Genomic DNA, 21,175 nt, shown 5'->3' with positions numbered 1-21,175 from the left:
TCACCACAAATCAATACAACTATCATTGCAATATTATTTCTTTCATGTTTTCTGAAATTTTTCATTTCCATCCCCCATCCCCCCCCCCAATAGAAATAGAAAGCTCCCTTTCCCACTGCTAAACTTTTCTGGCAGCACAATCAAACTGAGGAATAGAATGCTATTGGACTCCAGCCTTCGAAAATCTGTTTTCCAGAATCGTCGCACTTTGTAATTTGCCCTGCACTTTCTGTACTTTGAGGGCACATTTTGATTGATACAGTGCAGCTGCTTCTTATGTTACACATCCCACATCATGTGCAGGATCTGAACTTGAGATAGCACTGGATCCTGCCTCCATGCTGGTCCCAGATGTCCAACGACACACTGTCTGTGGTGATGAAATTGCCTGTCAGCATGGCCATGATGTGCCCTACCATTGGACAGTAAATTTGGTGAAGAATGATTACATAGGCTTTCAAACAATTACAGGCGGTGGGAAGAAACTACAATTCTTAACACCTAAAATATCAAGAGCCTATAGAGAATAGTTATTTTTTTTTAATTTTTAAAGATTTTTCTTAGGGTGCTGGCAGGAATTAAGAAGCAAGATGGGACCATGGGCAGGACAGCACGTAGGCCTGTTGAAATGTCATCATCAGCTGACTTGTATCAATATGCTCTTAGGTTTTATTTGCTATGGTGATGAAAAATTAGATTAATACTGTCATGGGTCATATAAAAATGTAATGTACACCTCACAATTTAGAACTAATTTCACATAACAACAACAACAAAATAGTTACATTTATTATTTACTATATGTCAGTACCTATATAGTGTCTTTGCATGGATTATCTCATTTAATTCCCACTGTAGACCAACTTTGTCCCCAGTTAGTTGTGGTTGAGAGACATTATTTTGGTTGAACAAGTGATACCTGTTCTTGTCTAAGGTCACAGAGTTGGCATGTGTGGAACTGGTATGTGTGTTTCTGATGGGTACAATGTTCTCTTCCTTTGAAAAATGTGGTTGGAGGAGAGAGTAGGGTGAAGAATAGGAAACATCTGTCTCTGAATGGACTCTCCACCACATCCTGTGATCCTCATTACACTCTCCAGAAAAAAACAGAACCAATAGGTAACTATAGATCTATAAAAAGAGATTTATTATGAGTGATTGGCTTAGGTGATTATGGAGACTGAGAAGTCCCATGATCTGCTATCTGTGAGCTGGAGACCCAGGAGAGGTCGGGGGGATAGTTCAGTCCACACTCAAAGGCCCAAGAACCAGGGGAGCCAATGGTGTCAGTCATGGTCTGAGTCTGAAGGCTTGAGAACCAGGAGCACTGATACCCAAGGGCAGGAGCGGATGGATGTCCTGGCTCAAGCAGAGGGAGTACATCACCTTTCCCTGGCCTTTTTGTTCTATCTGGGTCCTCCACACATTGGTTGATGCCCATATGCATTTGTGAGGATGGTCTTTACTCATGCTACAGAGTCAAATGCTAATCTGAGAAACACAGACACCCCCAGAATAATGTTTTATCAGCTCTGTGGGCATCCCTGAGCCCAGGCACACTGACACATAAAATTAACCATCCCGAAGAGCAAGACGCTGATCAAGGAATATTGAGTGTAGAGTTGTTCTAAGAATAATACCAACCACCACTTCAGTCTACTGTGCTAGGCACCCTACGACTACACTGCATCACACCTACCGCCATCCACCAGACTTTGCAGATGAGAAGCCCGGCACTCAGAGAGGTACAGTGATTTGCTCAAAGTTGCACAGCTCCACAGTGGCAGAATCAGGATGTGAGGACAACGCAAGGATGGATCCTGTTCAATTCTTTACTGACCAATGATTGGCCAGGGTATGGCTGGCCTTGGCTTAGACTGAAGCAAAGGCGGTGGGAGCTAATGACCTTTGCTTTCTTGGCATCAGGTTTAATAAGCCTTAGTTTCACTACCGATAATTAACAGAAATAACTGCTTTGACTATGGATCGTTAAAAAGCACTTTGACATCTGTCATTACGTTTAATCCAGGCAAGTCTGTGATGTGGGTCTATTTATTGAGCCCACTTCATAAACGAAGAGGCTGAGGCTGGAGTTTCTTCCAGGCCCATCCAAGCCAGGCCCAAGCAGGGAGAACAGTGTATGAAGTATGGGTAAGAGCATGTGGCCCACTGCTTGGCTTGGAGTCCTGGTTCTACACTCCCAGGGGCATGACTGGAAGAGAGGTGAGAGAGAAGACAGGATCTGGGGAGAGGGGAGAGCCTTTCTCGGCAGAAAGAGGGCCTACCTGAAACAGTGAGGGGCAGTGGGAGCCATTAGTTAAGAACAGCGATCTTGGAATAATTTATTTGCACTTGATTTTGCCTCAACTTGGAACTTCAGATGCCTAAAATGGGGCCAGTAAAACCATCTCTCGGTGTTAGGGTGCGAGCAATAGGAAAGAAAGTGCCCAGCCTGGGGCTCAGCCTGCGGTCCGAGTTCCACCACGTGAAGGCATTAGCGCCATCGTGTCTGAACCGGGGGAAGCCTGAAGGAGCTGGCCTGGGTGACGATTGAAGCTGTCAGGGTCCTGGGACCGGGGTGTCTCAGGGGCAGCTCTTGAGGGTGGGTCGTGAGATCCAAATGGCCCTTCAGGAGCCACGCTCGGGCTGCCATTGCTGAGCGTGGGACCGTCGTCTGAATGTTGGCCATGGCCAAGGCGTTGCTCCTGGAGGCCACAGTGCCCTTGGGGTCTCTTTCCTCTCCTCTCCTTCCTGTACTCATCTTCGTGGGCTTTGGTCACTCTTGGCAGGACGGACTACATCACTTGTGGGGCCCAGTGTAAGATAAAAACAAACAGGAGGCCTCCTGCTCAGAAACTATTAAGAATTTTAAGATGGTGACAGTAGAACATTGCACCAAGGCGGGGTTCTCTGAGCACAGGGCCGTGTGTACTGAGCACGGGACTGTGTGTAGCTACACAGGTCTCCCGGCCATGAAACTGACCCTGACTCTTGGCCAAGCCTGTCTCTTCCTGGACATCTGAATAAACTCCAAACACCTCAGTCAGCTGTCCAGGTACTCTGGACCGCCCACCAAGCATGTAGGCATTGGGGAACATTCCTTTTTAAAAGTGTGTTCTCTCTTAAACCATTTATTAAATGCATTTGGAGGCATTGGCAAGACCAAGACTTTCTTTGAGCAAGTCCATGTCTAGCAAACAAACATCTGTGTTCACACACACTAATTAATTAATTACTTTATTCACTTAGTCCACACACAATTATTACTATCTACCATGTGCCAGGCACTGTGCTGGCATCAGAGACAGCAATGAATGAAATACCATTAAGGGCCCAGCGTAGAGGCCACCCTGTTGGGGCTAGAATCCTGATTCTATCACTTACCTGCCATGTGACATCAGGCAAATTACTTAACCTCTCTGGGCCTCAGGCTCCTATCTATAAAATGAAGATAATGATAGTACTTTCCTCTGAGGGTTCGTGTAAGGATTAAATGAGTTAATCCCCACATTAAGTGAGCTAATACGACAGGGTTTTGAGATCGGTGCCTGGCACATCGGGCGTGCTACGTAAGTTATTATCTCCTCCAGGAATTAAAAGTCTGGGGGCAGAGAATGACGCGCACATACAGGCACACAGAATGCACACAGCCACTCATCTATTTAACAAACAGTTCATGGCATCCACCCGGCCCCACGCTTTGTGCGGGGCGCGGGGGGATGTAAGGGGAAGACAAGCTGTGGCCTCTTTCCTACAGTCCCGTGGGTGTCGGACAGCGGAGCAGGACCCTGTCGTGGCAAAACCGCCGCTTCAGAATATGCTCTCACGCCTCCATCCTGCGCTTGGGACAGTGATGTGGGGAGAGCAGATGTGTGGCCCGGGATTACTAGTTGCTGGGAGAATGCAAAGCCAAGTGCCACCCACTGGCCAGGGAGGGGAGAGGGGTCGGGGAGTGTGGAATAGTTTCCTCCCTCCATCAGGGACCTGGCTGGCATGTGGAGCAGACACGGCCTTGGGCTCTGGCAGCGTGAATGGCAAGACGGAGCAGAGCCGAGCCCATATTTGGCCAGGGAGACGTTCACTTCACTACACACCCTCTGACTCACCCTCCCAGCCCAGCAGCCGGGCTGAGCTCACAGCCCCTCTGACTCAGGCACCGGGCAAGGGAGGAGACTGTCCTGCTCCTCAGCCTCCATCCCTTAGTTGGCCTCCCATGGCCTTCATCTCTCTCTCTCTGCCAAACACATGTCGGATGCTTGGCTTGCCTCTGAGACTGCCACTAACCCCCCCCCCCCACACACACACACACACCCGGCCCAGAAGCCGATTCCACAAGAGCCGACTCCTCCACGGGGAATTTCTCCCCAGCCTCCCCTTGCAAAGTGAGCTAGAGGGTGCTGTGATATGGACGGGTGGGTGAAGCCGCCTGTCGGGGGAGGCAGCGCTGTGCGATGTGACAGCAGAGATCTGGGTGCTCCTGCCTCCCTGTGTGACTGTGGGCTACTCACTGCCCCTCTCTGGGCCTCTGCTGCGGAAAGCGTTGGGGAGACAGCAGGTGTGGAGCCCCGCTGGCTCAGTAGGGAAGCACATGCTAACGAGTACTGTCTCTTGGTCCCTTGCCTCCCGCTAGTAAATGGGGCAGCCAGATGCTGACCTAGATCTAATAACTAATCCAAAGCCCACACTCCTAACCACTTTTCCCAACGGACTCTTGGTTCCAATAGAGCTGCCTCTTCCTTTTTGGTGGCCGTGTAGTATTCCATTAGAGAGCACGTCTAAGTATTCAAAATGACCCACTTCTCCGTTATTGTCCCATGTCCTGGCTGTGTTTTGTTCATTATGCCCGAAATGCACTTCTCCATCTTTCTTTGTAATTAACTTCTTCTTTTTTTTTAATATATATTTTTTTTATTGATTTTTTACAGAGAGGAAGGGAGAGAGATAGAGAGTTAGAAACATCGATGAGAGAGAGACATCGATCAGCTGCCTCCTGCACATCTCCCACTGGGGATGTGCCCGCAACCCAGGCACATGCCCCTGACCGGAATCGAACCTGGGACCTTTCAGTCCGCAGGCCGACGCTCCATCCACTGAGCCAAACCGGTTTTGGCTGTAATTAACTTATATTCATCTTTCAAAACCCTCTGCAGATAGCACCTCCTCCAGAAAGACTTCTTCAACCACGACTCTGATTTCTCCCTGCTGTAGACATTTACGTGGTTCACTCCCCCACTTGACAGTGAGCTACCAGAAGGCAGGGTCTCTATTTTACTTTCCATTGTGGATATACATCAGCCCAGCTCTTAGCACTTGCTTGGGGTAAAATAAACTCTTAGTCAGTGTTAATGAAATCATACACGATCCTTGTACCTGTGGCATGTTTTCTATTTTAATCAATTAATAGAGCTAATTTATAGGTGAACAAACCTGTAAATTAATTTTTATTATGGACATAACATATGGACATAGTAAAAATTCAAAAGCAAGAGGTAAACCAATGAAAAAAAATAGTTTTCCCAAATTAGACCCCTAATTCTACTCCCCAAGTCACCCTTGGCAGTTTCAATGTACCATTACTGTAACTTTCCATGTCTACAATCTCTTTAAAAACATTTCAAATGGCAGCAATGTTTTGTTCTGCCCGTTGACTTTCACCCTTCATTAATCGCGACTGTATTTCCACATCAACAAAACTGCTCTACTTTTTAAAAGGAGCCTCACAGGATCCAACTGTATCATATTGAGTGTAGTTGACCTTCATAAATGGGCTTTTTATTTGTAACGTTTTTGTTGATTTTTACTATTACAAAATTTGCTGCAGTGAACATTCTCAGATGCTCATTTTGCTTTTATATTTATCTAGGACACATTCCTAGAAATGGAATAAAATTTTTTAAAATTTAACTTTCAAAAATAACCCTGTACAAAGGTGGTGGAGAAAAGGAATTACACTGCGGGTGGACACTGAGCTCCATTCTTGAATTTTCTGCTCCACCCTGGCAAAGGACAGGCCTCTCAGCTGTCCAGGGTCTGAATGGCTTTCAAATTATAAGGGTCATGTGGTGCTTGGCGGGAACGAGGCCCTGCTACAGAAGATGAAGGGGCTGACGTTCCCTCCCTGCCTCTTGGCAATGCTGCTGTTGGACACTGGGGTTTAGGATCTGAGGGCTGTGGAATATTGACGGGGGATGATTGGAAGTTACTTCTCAGGGAGATGGGATCCTGGGAATACTCTTCTCCAGCCAATCAGAACCCCTGTGATTTCCCTGAACCTCCCAGTGTCCTGCCTATGTTTTGGCGTCTGCCTGGAGTGGTGGGCCCAACTTTCCATTCAGGGGAGCTCCTACCATCTTTCTTGACTTATCTTACATATCACCTCCTCCATGAAGCCCTCCTGGACTTCCTCCCAAAATCATTCTTTCTTAACGTCATGCATTCAGCATACAGATTTGTTGTTGTAGCAGCTGCGTCATCCCAAGTATTATTTGAGACGCCCTGGAATTTTGCCTTTATTCTGTGTTATGGTGCTGCTGCATAGAACTGTGTGATGAAGAGCCAGGTTGCCGAAGATAGACTATCTGGGATCAAAACCCAGCTTTATCACTGGCTCCAGGACAAAGCAGAGCTGCTGGGTAGAAAGGGGGCTGGGGTCTGGATCCTACCCACTTGGCCTTCTTTCTCTGGGCAGTGGCTCTTGGGAGGTTACCATGGACTCCTGGGGGTTCTGGAAAGTACAGTTTGCAAACTGCTGATCTGCTTCACCCCTTTGCTTCCACAGTCACACAACAAAGGCCCAGCGGGACCGTAAAGCCTGGGCCTCTTCACGACCCGTAGAATATTTAACCCAGTGCATCATGAGCTTCCCTGGAGCAAATTGGGAGCGTGAGCTGAGCAGAGCTCCTGTCATCATTCACTTGTGCATTCCCCGTCCCTCACACTGAACAGTCCCTGTGCTCCAGGCTCTGTGGGTGGGGGCCACGCACTGGGACCAAGACTTGGGCAGCAGGCCGGAGGAAGGGCAGGGAGAGGCTCACACCATTCCCCATTCAGAGTCTTGGCGGAACAAGGCGGGAATAAAAAAACGCACAGGGTAAATTCATCACACAAATCCAGGGACACGTTGCCAGAAAGCTATTTTTAAGCTTCAGTTTAGGAAGTTTATGAGCTCCAAAGTGACTGTGATTTCAAGCATGCCCTTAGTTAGTTATTCTGTATGCAGCGCAGTTCTGAGAATTTGGGCCAGACCTGGATATAAGCAAGGGGTTCGGGGCGTTAGCACTGGCAGGAAAGGTGGGGGTGGAGAAGGCAGCTGGTAGCCGACAGAGAGGCCCTCTTTTCAAGGGTCTATCGGGTAGCAGGCACTGGAAGAGGCTCTGCCTATACAAAGAGGAGTGAGAGAGTTGCTATCCACCCAGATAGTCCGCCCTTGACTTTGCCTTTCTGATCATGGACCTGTCAAGTTCCCAGGGGCCTGTTTTCTTCTGATCTACCAGCTTTCCCTCCAAGCAAGAAATGGAGTTCATCACATTCGCTCCCACATGTTATTTTTCACGGACAACTATTGAGCAACTACGTGGCTCCCAGCTAGGCACTGGGGGTACAGAGACAGGGCCCCTGTCCTTGAGGAGATTCCTACTCTGTGGGAATAAAATGCACCCCGACACGGTTGGCTGGGGAGGAAGAAGAGGTTGGAGTGAAGTAGCAAATGAGTTGTCTGGAGTTCTAAATAGCACTGTGGGTCTGAGAGTACTTTTCTGTAATTTATTTTAAAATTGTTAATTTATCCCATGATAGGAGCAACTGAAGTCTTAGTTTCTTAGCTTTGGCTGGAATTAAATAATCAAATCAGAGTTGCATCTTGGTCAGAATCTTCCATTGGCTGTTTGATGGCATTTTAGGCACTGTTGGTGACATTCTAGGCAATGTTGAAATGTAATTAGCAGATCAAAACCATGGTAGACATGGTGCCTAAAGTGCACATGTCTGGTTGTGGATCTCTCTCTCTCTCTCTCTCTCTCTCTCTCTCTCACACACAAAACCGTGATTAGTAAGAAGTGAGGAAATGTATTTGTTATTACTCAATAAGTGCCATTTGTTTGTTAGACAAAATCTTTCAAAACATGAAGTCCAAAGGGAACAATTATGAAAGGGGCCCTTGAGAATGAAAAGTGTGGGAACCGCTGGTGTAGTCTAGTCATCTGATGGAAAACTTGATTCTTCATATCTCCACCAAGTGCTCAGCCTCTCACGGTAACCTTCTTCCAGTGACAGGGAACTCACTACTCTTTAAGGCAAGGGGGCTGGGGCCTGGATCCTACCCAGTGTTAGCCCCTGCCCTTCCCCATCCCCACCACTATTTAGTTTCTATGATGCCAATGTTCCTCTCAGCTCTGTTGATGAATGGCTATATGTTTTTGGCAACTTATTGGCATTCTTTGATTTTTAAAATGGTCATTTTCATGATGAAGGGACTATTGGCTATTGGGTTGTGGTAGAGGATGCTGAAGTTCACACCATCTAGTGTCCTCTCCTCTCTGGGCACCTGAATAAGCCACATTTCCCAGCACTCTGCATCTAAGAGGTGCCATGTGACTTGCTTTGTCCAGTGGAGTGTAGGAGGAAGCGGTCTATGACATTTCCATGCCTGGCTGTTTGCACTAGAAAACATCCCGTGGCCTAACTGATCTTCCAGGCTTTCCCCGGGAAAAGCTCGTGGCTGCATGACTCCAGGTTGACTCGGAAGCCACATATGGTAGAGGCAGAGTATGAAAGCAAACTAGGTCCCCAAGTCACCCTTTTCCAGCGGGGCCTCTGACCAGAAACATCCAGACTGGACTTGGTGAGACTAAATGCACCGAGCTGAGCACGGAGATGGTGCTGAGTTAATGCCTGCCAGTTGGACCCTGCCGGGGAGGGTGTATAATGGCAGAAATAAAACCTTCATAGCGTTAAGGCATGGAGATTTGGGGGTGTTTTGCAACAGCTGTCAGTGATAATTAACTCCGAGGGGCCAAAAATAACACTCATTCCTTTCTGAGGTCAGAACCAAAAGAGAGATGGAGAGAAAAACATCAACTTTTTAAATGATAAAAGCTGGGCACAGGTGTGTCATTACAATGAATGAGCTTCCTAATACTGCCTCCTAGAGTTAGGCAGACTAGTCCACCATCAATGGAAACTCTGAGCATGCCAAGGTTCCCCCACATGGACATGATCCTACTGGCAGATCCTAAAGAGAGAGAACCCAGAAGGACTTATCTCTTGCTTCCTAGAACTCATCGATCAGACAAATGGCTCCACCACTCATCAGGAGTGAACCTCGTGGGAAAATGAGGCAGGAAGTGTTACCGTGGATAAACTCCCTCCACATGAAAATGTGAGGCCAGGAAACCAAGGTTCCCACCCAGGTTCATCCTAGACATAAGAGTTTGTGAGTACCCATGACTGTAAGCTCCCTGAGGACAGGAGCCACATTTCCTCTTTCCTCTGCCTCGCCCCACAGCACCTAGCACAATGCTGGGCACAGACATGGTGCTGAATTCATGCTGGCCGCTTGACCGGTGACACTTTTGTGAGCTTATGTGACATTTCCCCCACTGGGTCACTCCAGAAGGAGCAGAAATTGCTGTGGTTTGACCCCTCACACTGCCAGTCCTTGCCTAACCCAACAATTTGGGAGTGTGAAAGGCCAAGCTGATGACCCAATCCTTCCTTGGGGAGATACCCATGCTCTCCTTCTGCCCACCAAGTCCCATATTGGCCAAAACACTTGACTCTCATCAGCTCCTGGCCAGCCCATTGCCCTGGGGGTCACTGAGTGTGTCTGAATCCCATTGTTGGTTGTAAGTTCCTGAAGTAAGGGCCTGAATCTTACTTACAGCATCAGTTGACAAGTATCTTCAGCAGGTAGTAACTGAAAGCAGAGGGGTTTCTTTTTCTCTGTGCTGAAAGCTGTCTGGGTAATTTATTTTAAAATTGTTAATTTATCCCATGATAGGGGCAACTGAAGTCTTAGTTGGGTAAGGAGACATTCTGGCTGTGTGACGTCATTGACATCCCAGGTTCCTTTGGTTTGTCTGCTTTCCCATCCTCAGTCCCATGGCTCCCATCCTCAAGGTCGACTTATCGTTGTAAAATGGCCATGGCAGTCCCAGTCCTTATGTCCACATTTCAGGTAGCAAGAAAGAGGGGGGAGAAAGGCATATAAGGTGCCCCAGCTGAGTCTACTCATTTCGTTTACGAGTTGTCCTGGAAGCACCAGACAACAAAGCATGTTTATTTATGCCACACCAACCAGAATACAGCCAACGGTTTCATTTCTCTACAAGGGTGCCTGGGAAATAGAGGTTTTCAGCTAGTCCCATCGCTTCCCCTTCAAAATTAGAATTGTGTTATTAAGGGAAAAAAGTGAGGGTAGGTAATGGCAGGCAACCCAGAGTCTCTGCCTCACCCGTCTCTCTTAAAGTACTGATCACACAGTAGGTATGTGTATGTTTCATTCATCCATTAATTATTTCAAAAAAAGTCACTGAGTACCTACTCAGGGCAGGCATATGTCTATACATTGGGAAGAGAAACAATACGCACTAAACAAACAAAATAATAAGATAATATTAGCTAATTATACATGCCAAGGAACAAAGTAAAACAGGGCAAAGACGGGGTGAGAGGCAATGTTAGATTGGGCGGTCAAGGGTAGCCTCTTGGAGGAGATATCATTGAAGCAGAAATCTGAATGAAGCAAGGTAGTCAGCCATGCAGGGTTCTAGGGGAAGAATTCTCCTGGAAGAAGTGCTGGTGTGGGAGTGAGTTTGACATATTCCAGAACAGACAGGCAGAATGGACAAGTAGTTAGAAGTCACGCCTTATTTGATCTTGTAGACCATGACAGGAACTTTGAAATCTGCCCACACCCCCAAGAGTGAGGGAAACTACTGAAGACTGAGCAATGAATTGATACATTAAATTCAAATTCTCTCCCATATCTTCTTCCAACCACTCAATTAGACATATGTTAGACCCTCTCATTCTATCCACCATATAGTTTTTTCTCTCTGTAGTGCAGAGTGGGTAACATTTTTAGATTTGTTTTCACTAATTTTCCCTTCAGATGTATTCATATATTGTTTCAGACATCTGTTGGGTTTCTGATTTTAATTACTACACTTTTTCATTTCTAGAAGTTCTATTTATTTATTTTTTCAAACATGCCTGGTTGGTTTTTTATTCTCTTAGTACACACTCAGTCCTCCCTTGTGTTTCATTATCTACATGATTGCTTTATTCATTGTACCTATTAATGGCAACATCTGCAGTCTTTGTGGGGCTGATGCCATAGTTTGTTGATTCTGCCGACTCTCACTTATGAGGGTTTGTTTATTTGTGTGCTTATGATTCCTGATTGTGAACTTATGCACCTTGGACCAATATCTGTGGCAATTTTTTGAAGCTGGGGCCTATTTGTGGTGTGTTTCTGCTGGGTACACAGGTCTACTTGGGTTAGAGTGGACCATCTAGGATATACGATTAATGGCCCCAAACACTGTGAACTTGGGCTTGTGCTCAGGAATTCTCAAGGGAATCATGTTTCTTTTGTTTCTGTTTCACCCACAGCCAAAGCTAGACCAGTAAGTTTCATTCTGTGGAGTGAATTTTTGCTTCTTATTCATCCACTGAGGTTGTCATTTTGGGAGGTTTGACTTTTCATGGGAATTTCCAGTCTGCCTTCCCACCTTGCGAGGGCCCCAGGTCTTGGCTCCTGCTTTCTGCCCATGTCCTTTCCCCGTCAACGCACAAAATCCATTCAGCCCTTGTTTCTTTGCATTGGGATGCCCTGACCCTGGGCACATGTCATCTCCACTGTTGCTCACCCTTATGGAGTCAAGCTTCTTAAAACATTGTTCCTACCTTTCAGAGATTTCTGTTTTGCTAGCTTAGCCATTCACCAACGAATATGTTTTTAAAAAGACTTTATTATTTTCATTGTGCTAAGCTGGGCAAGTTTCTGCTGTATTTTAGGAAATCACATGACCACATTTACACTTTAGAAGGACAGAATGGCTCTTCTATGAAGAGGGCATTGTAAGGGGAAGGATCTCACACTGGGAGACCATGTAGGACACGATTGTCATGGTCAGGCATAAGATATGGTGGCTTGGACTAGGGATATGGTGGTGCAGTGAAAACAGGTTGGATTTGAATTGTATATATTTTGAAGTTGCTGATGACAAGACTTGTTGATGCTTTGGTTAGGGGGATGTGAGAAAACGAGATAAGTTGAAGGTGATTCTAAAGGTTTTGGCCCGAGTATCTGAGTTCGGGGTATATCTCAGTGAAGGAGGTGGCTGTGGATGAAGGTGGTTGGGGCCCTTTATCTAGGGTCTGATCATTCCTGGGTAAGCTGAACAATGAGCCTCTAGACCAGGGGTGGGCAAACTTTTTGACTCGAGGGCCACAATGGGTTCTTAAACTGGACCGGAGGGCCGGAACAAAAGCATGGATGGAGTGTTTGTGTGAACTAATATAAATTCAAAGTAAACATCATTACATAAAAGGGTACGGGTTTTTTTTTTTTTTTTTTAGTTTTATCCATTTCAAACGGGCCGTATCCAGCCCGCGGGCCGTAGTTTGCCCACGGCTGGACTAGTCCCTCCCGCTCTCAGTTTTTTTTTTTTTTTAGCTTTATTCATTTCAAACGGGCCGGATCCGGCCCGCGGGCCGTAGTTTGCCCACGGCTGCTCTAGACCCACAGAGCGAGGGATCAAATCCTGAAGTGTGGGGAGGCTGCTGAAGCCTGAAAATCATTCTCCCTCTTCAGTTAGGTTGCCCCCCTTCATCTAGGCTTAAATATAACCACAAAGAGAAATCCTGGGCAGCGTGGGGAGTGTGTGCCCTATCACTTAAGTATGTGTGCCGACTGAAACTGTGGTGCCCAGGCCATTGGATTATGCTAACTTGCAAGTTAAACCAAGCTCCAAGGATGAGTGAATAATAAACACAATGTGGTCTATGCATACAATGAGATATTATTCAGCCTTAAAAAGGAAGGAAACTCTACACCATGCTACCACATGAAGGAATCTTGAGAGAATTATGCTAAGTGAAATAAGCCAGACACAAAAGGACAAATACTGTATGATTCCATTTAGAGCAGGTACCTGGAACAGACAAAGTCATGTGACAGAAAGTAGAACAGAGGTTGCCAGGGGTTTGGGGAAGGGGAGAATGTGGAATTAGTGTTAAATGGGCTCAGAGTTTCAGTGTGGGATGAAGAAAAAGTTCTGGAGATGGATGGCAGTGATGGTTGCGAAGCAATGTGAATGTACTTAATACCACCAAACTGTGCACGTCAAAATGGTAAAACAATTAAAACAAGCAAACCAATATCATACAGTTGTCAACTATGAATTTTGTCCATTGAAGGCATTAGAAACCAAACTAGAATTTGTTATAACCATCATGTCATCCAAAGAAAGGATATTTTTAAACCTCAAAAAAGCAAGAGAGAATGTGTTCTCAAGGCACATGATAATTCTTTGAATGGGCTGTATCGGTTTTATTAAAAAGCTAGATAATAAAACATATTGCCTTAATTTATTTAATACTAGAGGCCCAATGCACGAAATTCATGCAAGAATAGGCCTTCCTTCCCCTGGCTGCTGGCACCAGCTTCCCTCTGGCACCCAGGACCCGGGCTTCCCTTGCAGCCCTGGCTTCGTCCCGAAGGATGGAAGGACATCCAGAAGGACCTCCAGTCTAATTAGCATATTACACTTTTATTATTATAGATTCCTTAGTGGACTATGTGGTCAGTGTCCCCAAATGGCTAGATGACCCCTTGTTGGAGAGAGTCAAGAGGACTCAGGGAACATACTGGAGCATTGCATTTAAGCCTCTTCAAACATATTTGCTCAGGGGGATGGATGAATGGTTGGCAGGCGGGCTACAACTAGGGTGATCACAACTAGGGTGACCACATGGGACTGTGCCATTGTACTCACAACTGCTCTGGTTTGGACACTAAAGGGTACAGTTACCTGGCTCCTGCTTGCTGGGCAGGAGAAGCACCTGGGCGGGGCTGCTGTGCCAGGAGGATCTGCTCAGTGATTTTCTGTGTTTGTAAAGGGCTGTCCTAGGCCTTGGCAAGCAGCAGGGTCTTGATAAATGGCAGTTATTTTTATCCAGGCCATCTAGAAAAAGCGCTGGCTTTCGAGTCTTCAGATATTGGATTGCATCCCTGTTTACTAGGGCTTTGACCTTTGGCAAGTTACTTAAATTCTCTGAGCCTCAGTTTCTTATCTGTAAAGCAGTCAATGAAACCTTTCTTACATGCTGTCTGGAAGCAGAAATGAAATGTAACAGTATTGACTAATGTGTGTAAAGTCTTAACTTGGAGCCAGGCACACAGTAGGTGCTCAAAAATAACCAACCTTCCTTCCTTCCTTCCTTCCTTCCTTCCTTCCTTCCTTCCTTCCTTCCTTCCCTCTTTCCTGCTTTCTTGCCTGCTGGCCTGCCTTTCTGCCTTCTGTAAATACACATTTAGTCTCCCGATTCCAATCCCTTAGATGCCTCCCCAGGCCCACCTCGAGGAACCTAAATTGACCAGGAGAGATGCAACTCTGTTGAGGGTCTACGTAGCTTTCCTGTGCAGAATAGCTTGCTTGAGCACTGTCTTGGTCCGCTTGGGCTGCTATAAGAAAATGCCACAGATTGGGTAGCTTATAAACAAAAGAAATTTATTTCTCACAGTTCTGGATGCTGGGAAGTCCAAGATCATGGTGCTGGCAGATTTGATGAGATGGCTGGCTATTAAGTACTCTCCTCCTGGTTCATGGAGAACACCTTCTCACTGTGTCCTCACATGGCAGGAAGGGCCAGGGATCCGTTTATAAAGGCACTAATCTCATTCACAAGAGCTCCACCCTCATGACCCAATCACCTCCCAAGGGCCCGCATCCTAGTGCCATTATCTCTGGGAGTTAGGACCTCAACATACAAATTTTGAAGGAACACAGACATTCAGACCATAGCAAGGACATTCTGCACTCAAGCTGTAGGTGTCCCTATGAAGAAGTTAAGTGTGAGGGTGGGAAGAAAAGGGATGGTTACCCAGACACAGAAAACACAAACTTCTATTTTCAATGGGCTTAGAGTGTCCCTGAGTTAAAACACCTGCTCACACTTGAAATATCCCAAGAAGTTTTTCAACTGGCATTCTTGAGGAGAATAGATGCTCTCCTCGCCCCTCATTTATCCCTAAGTTTCTATGACTTCTAAATACAACCATTCAATTTGGCACCCCTTTGAGCACAGGAACATTGGGTCTCTTCTTGAAGCCCAGCATAAGCTGGGGAGGATCTTCGGCTCTTAGCTACTCTAAACTACTCTTTGAGCCTCTGCAAATGCATTTTGGTTGGTTCATGAAGAGGCTGCAAGTTCATGGGTTGAGAAGAGATGTTGACTTAGGGGTTGGTTGAAATCAGAAAATGACTCTTGCTGAGAAGATACTCTTGAACTGGCATTTGAAAGGAAGGCAGGAGGGGGCTGGTGAAGAGGGTGGGAATGGAGCTCTGTTGGAATCCCCCTCAACCGCTCACTCACCCTGGCTGGTCTTGGCGTGCTGCCTGGTACGCAGTGGTGCTTCACAAATGCTGGCTGAGCAGAGCTCACCTTCAAGGCCTGGCTCACAGTTCACCTCTTCTGATCCTCCCGGGATTGCCCAGACAGGACCTATCCCTCCTCCCTCTGGGCCCCATAACCAGTACACATTGCGGCATCTGTCAGATGGTGTTGTAATTATTTGTGGGCTCCAGATGGAGAAGTCCTCGAGGACAGAGGCCTTGTCATTGTACCTCTTGCCCCAGCGCCTGACTATGAAAGGGACTCAGCACACACGCAGCTCGCCTGGCACTGCTGGTGATCAGGAGGGTCCTGAGGAATTGGGGGCTGGCTGAGTACCAGGGGCCACTGAATACTACACTCCGGGGCTATGATCTGCTTGGCAATAACTCTATTCCACATTTCCCAGAGATTGTTCTTGTAACACATGGGCAGCGTGCCCAAGCCAGGCTATGACTAGTTCCTAAAACAAGTCAAAGCGTTCCTTTTGGGACACGTCCATCAGCGGGACAGAGGAGCACGCGGCTCTGACAACTGGGGCTCTCACGGTTCTGGCTGTGGGACTGTTTCTCACCCGGTTCCTCCCGGCCATCGCAGCAGCCCTGTTGTGCTTGGCTGGGCTTCTGGCCGGTGAGGAGATGAGCTCTGCCTTCCCAGATCTTGGGGTGGAGGAGAGCTCCATCCACACCCCCACCCACAGCTGCCTGCGCACGGCTGCGATGGAAACTGCTCCTCATCCAACAGATCTCAGTGCAGATTGGAAAGTGCTCGTCGGAGGAGGGAGTTGTGTCATTGTTGGTGCGTGGAAGGCAGCCAGGCTGTGAATGAGACCACAGTCTTCCCGTCAGCCTTGCTTTCCACTCCGATGGAGGGCAAGGCCGCTCTCCAATGCCAGCTGCAGAGCCTGGGCACTCTCTGCCTTGGATGGACCGAGGTTCATCAGATGAGGGTCATGAGGGTAGACCGTAGGCTGGCCAGACAATAGGAGGTGTGACTGCTTGCGAAGAACTCACAGTCTGAGGCAGTTCTATCTTCAGGATGGCGCCTTTCGACCCTTTAAGTCCCACCCCACACACCCGGGGTGTGAGCAGGATTTCTGGCACATGCGCTTGTAAATTAGTCTCGGCCTGAGTCATCCCAGCAGCCTCCGCCCCGCCCGTGAGCCGCAGGGAGCCTGGGGTCTGAACCTCGGGAGTCCTTTCTGCTGAATCCCTTGACTAGGGGGCCCATAAGGGTGCCCCTGTGATGTGCATGTCTAAAAGGGAGTGCGCGGGTGATTTAAATCTCACACCGAAAATGGAAGCGCTCATTTAATGGAGAAGCAGAATAGGGGAGTGTGCCAAGAGCACAGAATTGGGGGGCGGGATGGGGGGGGGGCAGTTCCACGGACACCACCCGGTTCTGTGAACGTGGGCTAATCATGTCATTTTTGTTTTGTTTCTAAAATTCATTTAACAAAGATTGAGAGGAGCATCGTGGCAGCAAAGGGGACACCTCAGTCAGAAACCATCTAAATCGGGCGTCCTCAGGGAGGAAACATACCGGACACCGGGGAAGACAGCCATGGAGGGTCAGACTCTGAGAAAGAAGATAAAAAAGATCCGAGTGGTTCCGAGGAGGATGTTATTGAACCAGTAATTGATAGGCCTGGGAAGAAGGGGACTTCTGCAGAAATAGTTGAAGATATGGGGGTAGAGTCCAGAATATGCTGGAACACTCTTTTTGCAAAGAGAAAATGCATACCAAGACTTCTCTCAAAACCAATAATCAGAAAATTGAACATATTGGGAAAACACAACAAGATCAAAGGCAGATGCTTAACCGAGAATATTCTCAGCAGTTTCTGACTTTGTGTCAGCAGTGCGAGCTAGCTGTGCAGAAAGCCGACGAACAAGAAGAAAACTAGCTAACTGGTTTCAATGGCAGCAGAAGCTTTTTCAACAATCTAGAGCTGCTCAGAGCTAAAAGCTGAAAACAAATAGTTATATGAGCAGTTCACAGAGTATGGGGGACTTGGAGAAGAGTCATGATACTCTACCTACTGGTGCACAAAATGAACTTTAAAAAGAAATGGCTATGTTGCAAAAACAAATTATGATAAACATCCAGGAGCAGGAGGGTGGCAAGTGTTTGAAAGTCTCATCAATCCGTGTTATTCTGATGACTCTTTAAAGAATTTGAACCTAAGTAATACGATACGATTGTAACATTAGCTAAGAGGCCTGTAAGCCTTAGAGTGGTTTAAAAATTTTGGTTAAAATATTACACCATACTAATCATTAGCTTGAGTGCAAGCCTCCTCTTTCTGTTAACCTTCAAATAAAATCTAAACAGTTCCGTGAGTAGCCAAAATTCCTGAATTGTATGCACCTACTTTATAGAGCAGAATGGGTAGTGGTGAACAGCAGGAGTGCTGGAGTCAGGCCACCTGAGTTCAAGTCCTGGTTCTTCCTTTTACCACCTTATTACCTTGGGATAAATACCTAATTGCTCTATGCCTGAGATTCCTCTTCTGCAAAGAGGGGATAATAATCCTATCTAATAATAGACAAACAGGGTAATTGACCGTACCTTCGCTACGCCTCCCATCGGCTGATCAGCGCGATATGCAAATTATCCACCAACAAAGATGGCGGTTAATTTGCATACGGCGCAAAGTGGCGGAGCGAAGACTGAAGGCGGCTCCGGCTGGAACAGCCAGGGCTTTGAAAGCGGCTCCGGCCGGAGCGAAGGCCTGGTTCCTGGGTGCTGGAGGAAAACTGGTGCCGGCAGCCAGGGGAAGGGAAGGCCTATTGCACGAATCTTTTTGTGCAACAGGCCTCTAGTAATAATAATAATAATAATAATAATAATAATAATAATTCTGTTTAGAGTTGCTGTGAGGATCCAATGAGTTTAAACATATGTGAGCATCTAGAACAATGCCTGGGACATGATTCTCAATCAATGGATATTACCTATAGTTGCTAAAGTGTTTCTTTGAAAATTAAAATGAGATAATGTTTGCAAAAGCCTAGTATAGGCCTTGCCTACAGTAAGTGAAAGCTGTTATTGGTGGGAAGGTGAGCCCTTTAGTTCATTTCCTTGACTTACGATGCTCACACTTGGGGAGGTTGAGAGCAAGCAATCCCAATTCCCTCTAATTGTTCTGCAAACAACAAGTGTCTCATCTCATTTGTTGGAGTTTGCTAGTCACTGTGCTGCTGGTTCCTAGTGGCAGGGAGACTGTGCCTCTCAAGCAGAAACAGACTTGGCCTGCGTCCCCTCCCTGCACACACTTAACTCCTGCTCCTGTGGGAAGTCCACTGCAGAGGAGTCCTCCCCACAGGAGGCAGACCTCTTTCTCCCCCTCTGCCCCAGCCTCTCCTCTGACTAGGGAGGTTAATTCCAGACACACCTGGAATTCCATCCCTTCTTCGACCATTACTGCTTTGTCATTACTGTATCTCAGTGTCCCCATCTGTAAATGGGAATAACAGTACCTACGTCGTGGGTTTATTGGGAGAATTAAATAAGGCCGTATATATGAGATAGAGCCTGGCACTTAGCAAGTGGGCAACCGAAGTTAGTGGATTCTAGTTGTTATTGTCATGTATAACCCGAGGCCCAGCTAAAAGGCTCCCTCCTCCAGGAAGCCTTCCTGAGCTACTCCAAATGGATGTTCACATCTTCTTTCCCTGAACTTCCTTTTCACCTTTTCTCTAGTTTTTTGATATCATGTTTCTCTTCTAATTGAATTAGAATAATTGAGAAATGAGTCTTCTCCTTCATGGTAAGCTTCAGAGATGAGGTTTTGTGCTGGATCAGCCCTCATGCATCACAGGTTCACCCCAGGTCTGGGCACAGGACAGGCACTTAAGCAGTGTTCAGGGCAAGTATCTATACAATCATTTGCAACAATCATATGTTAATATGTACATTAATGGAGCACCTACTATGGGCTAGGCTGAGTTCTAGGGGCTAAAATGAACCCATTCCTTCCTCATCTTCCACAGTAACAGCCCCTCCTTCGCCCCACACAACCCTTTAGGCTGCCCCTTTGTGATTCCTTTCTCTCTCTCAGGCTGCTCAGAAATTCCTTCATGTCTTTCAGTGTGTCCTCACTTGTGGTAAACTCTTGGGGGTGGGGACAGGCTGTGCCTCTCTTGGGGCAGGAGAAAGAGTGCAAGTATCTTAGAGTTGTGCAGCTCTGGGCCCTCAGCCCTTTGACCTCACTTTCCTGCTCTGCACAACTCGTCTCTCCACACTTCCCTCTCAGTGTCTTTGGGATTAAACAGGATCATATGTGTCAAAGTGCCTGGCCGACAGGAGGCCCTTCCCAAACATAATTACTGTTTTCTGCTGTGTCTGGGAACAGCTCTGCGGCCCTGAAATGTGCAGCAAATGTCGCAGGTGTCCTACAGGAGGCGCCCTGCTGGAAACTCGACTTGGGCTTCTGTTCTCCTCTTTAGTGAGGAAGTTGCCAGTTACACCAGGCGCCAAGGGCAGTCTCCCTGAGAAGAGCAGGTGAGGAGCCAGAAGCCCTCACGCTCTTGGGAGAAGGTTATTTTATAATTTTCTTTTTAAATCAGAGAGTAAGAGAGAGGGAGAGAGAGAGAGAGAGAGAATCATCAATGGTGAGAGAATCACTGTTTGGCTGCCTCCTGCACGCCCCCCACTGGGGATCGAGCCCGCAACCCGGGCATGTGCCCTTGATTGGAATTGAACCCGGGACGTTGCAGTCTGTAGGTCGATGATGCTCTATCCACTGAGCCAAAACAGCCAGGGCGAGAGAAGGGTATTTTAAAAAAATGATTCTCTTTCTGGATGTTCGAAAGAGAGGTGCTCCCCACAGTGCTCATGGGGCAGGAGAGAAAGGATTTGTGAGGTTGGAAAGGAGAATCCGCTGTCTCTCAAACCCTGGGAAATACTGAGCATGAGGAAATGAATGAGGAAAATTGTACTTTAAGAACTTGACACGGGGACCTGGGTGTGGGTCAGGGACTTGGTTTTGGCATTTGTATGTATCCGAGCAGTTGTGTAGTCATGAGTTTGTGGGGTGTTTTTTTTTTTTTAATTTTTTAAAAAATTTTGCTACAAAAGCTTTATTGTTTTCCATTTGGTCCAATGCATGGGAGAGGGCTCCAGGGTGGTTAAAAGAATGGCTAGTGTTTTCCGGGAGAGGCTCAGGCTGTCAGACACCACCATGGGATGCAGAGGGGCCCTCAGAGGCCTCTGGGCTCCACAGGCTCCTAGTTGTGCTGGAGGGTGAGCCTTCGGAAGAGCTCCTCGCCCAGCCCAACCCGGGCCGCAGCCTGCGGAGGGGAGGCAGGTGTCGCCCATCTTCTTGGTGAGCTTCACCTGCTCCCCCGGAAGTGGCTCTGCAGGAAGTCACCGAGCCGAGGGGCTGCGGACAGAACCAGGCCTGCGCTTCAGGTTCTCCAGGACCAGGGCGACTTCCATGGCGCCCTGAGTGTTGCCCACTCGCCTTGGGGAGGCCTCAGCTCGTCCTGGAGAGGGCGCGGCCCCGCGCTGTTTGCTCTTTGAGAGCCGTGGCTGCCCTGGTGCTGCTGCTCCG

At 47.3% G+C, this 21,175-nt stretch overlaps 1 pseudogene; it reads left to right on the top strand.

Annotated features, from left to right (window-relative positions):
- LOC102245949 overlaps positions 1–17,938 on the top strand; it is a 45,639-nt pseudogene extending 27,701 nt beyond the window's left edge.
- Positions 17,939–21,175: the final 3,237 nt, after the last annotated feature.

Source organism: Myotis brandtii, unplaced genomic scaffold (assembly GCF_000412655.1).
Source record: "Myotis brandtii unplaced genomic scaffold, ASM41265v1 scaffold494, whole genome shotgun sequence".
In the NCBI taxonomy this organism is placed as follows: Eukaryota; Metazoa; Chordata; class Mammalia; order Chiroptera; family Vespertilionidae; genus Myotis; species Myotis brandtii.
The sequence above is the reverse complement of the archived record's forward strand: the minus strand, read 5'-3'. Positions and strand labels throughout refer to the sequence as shown.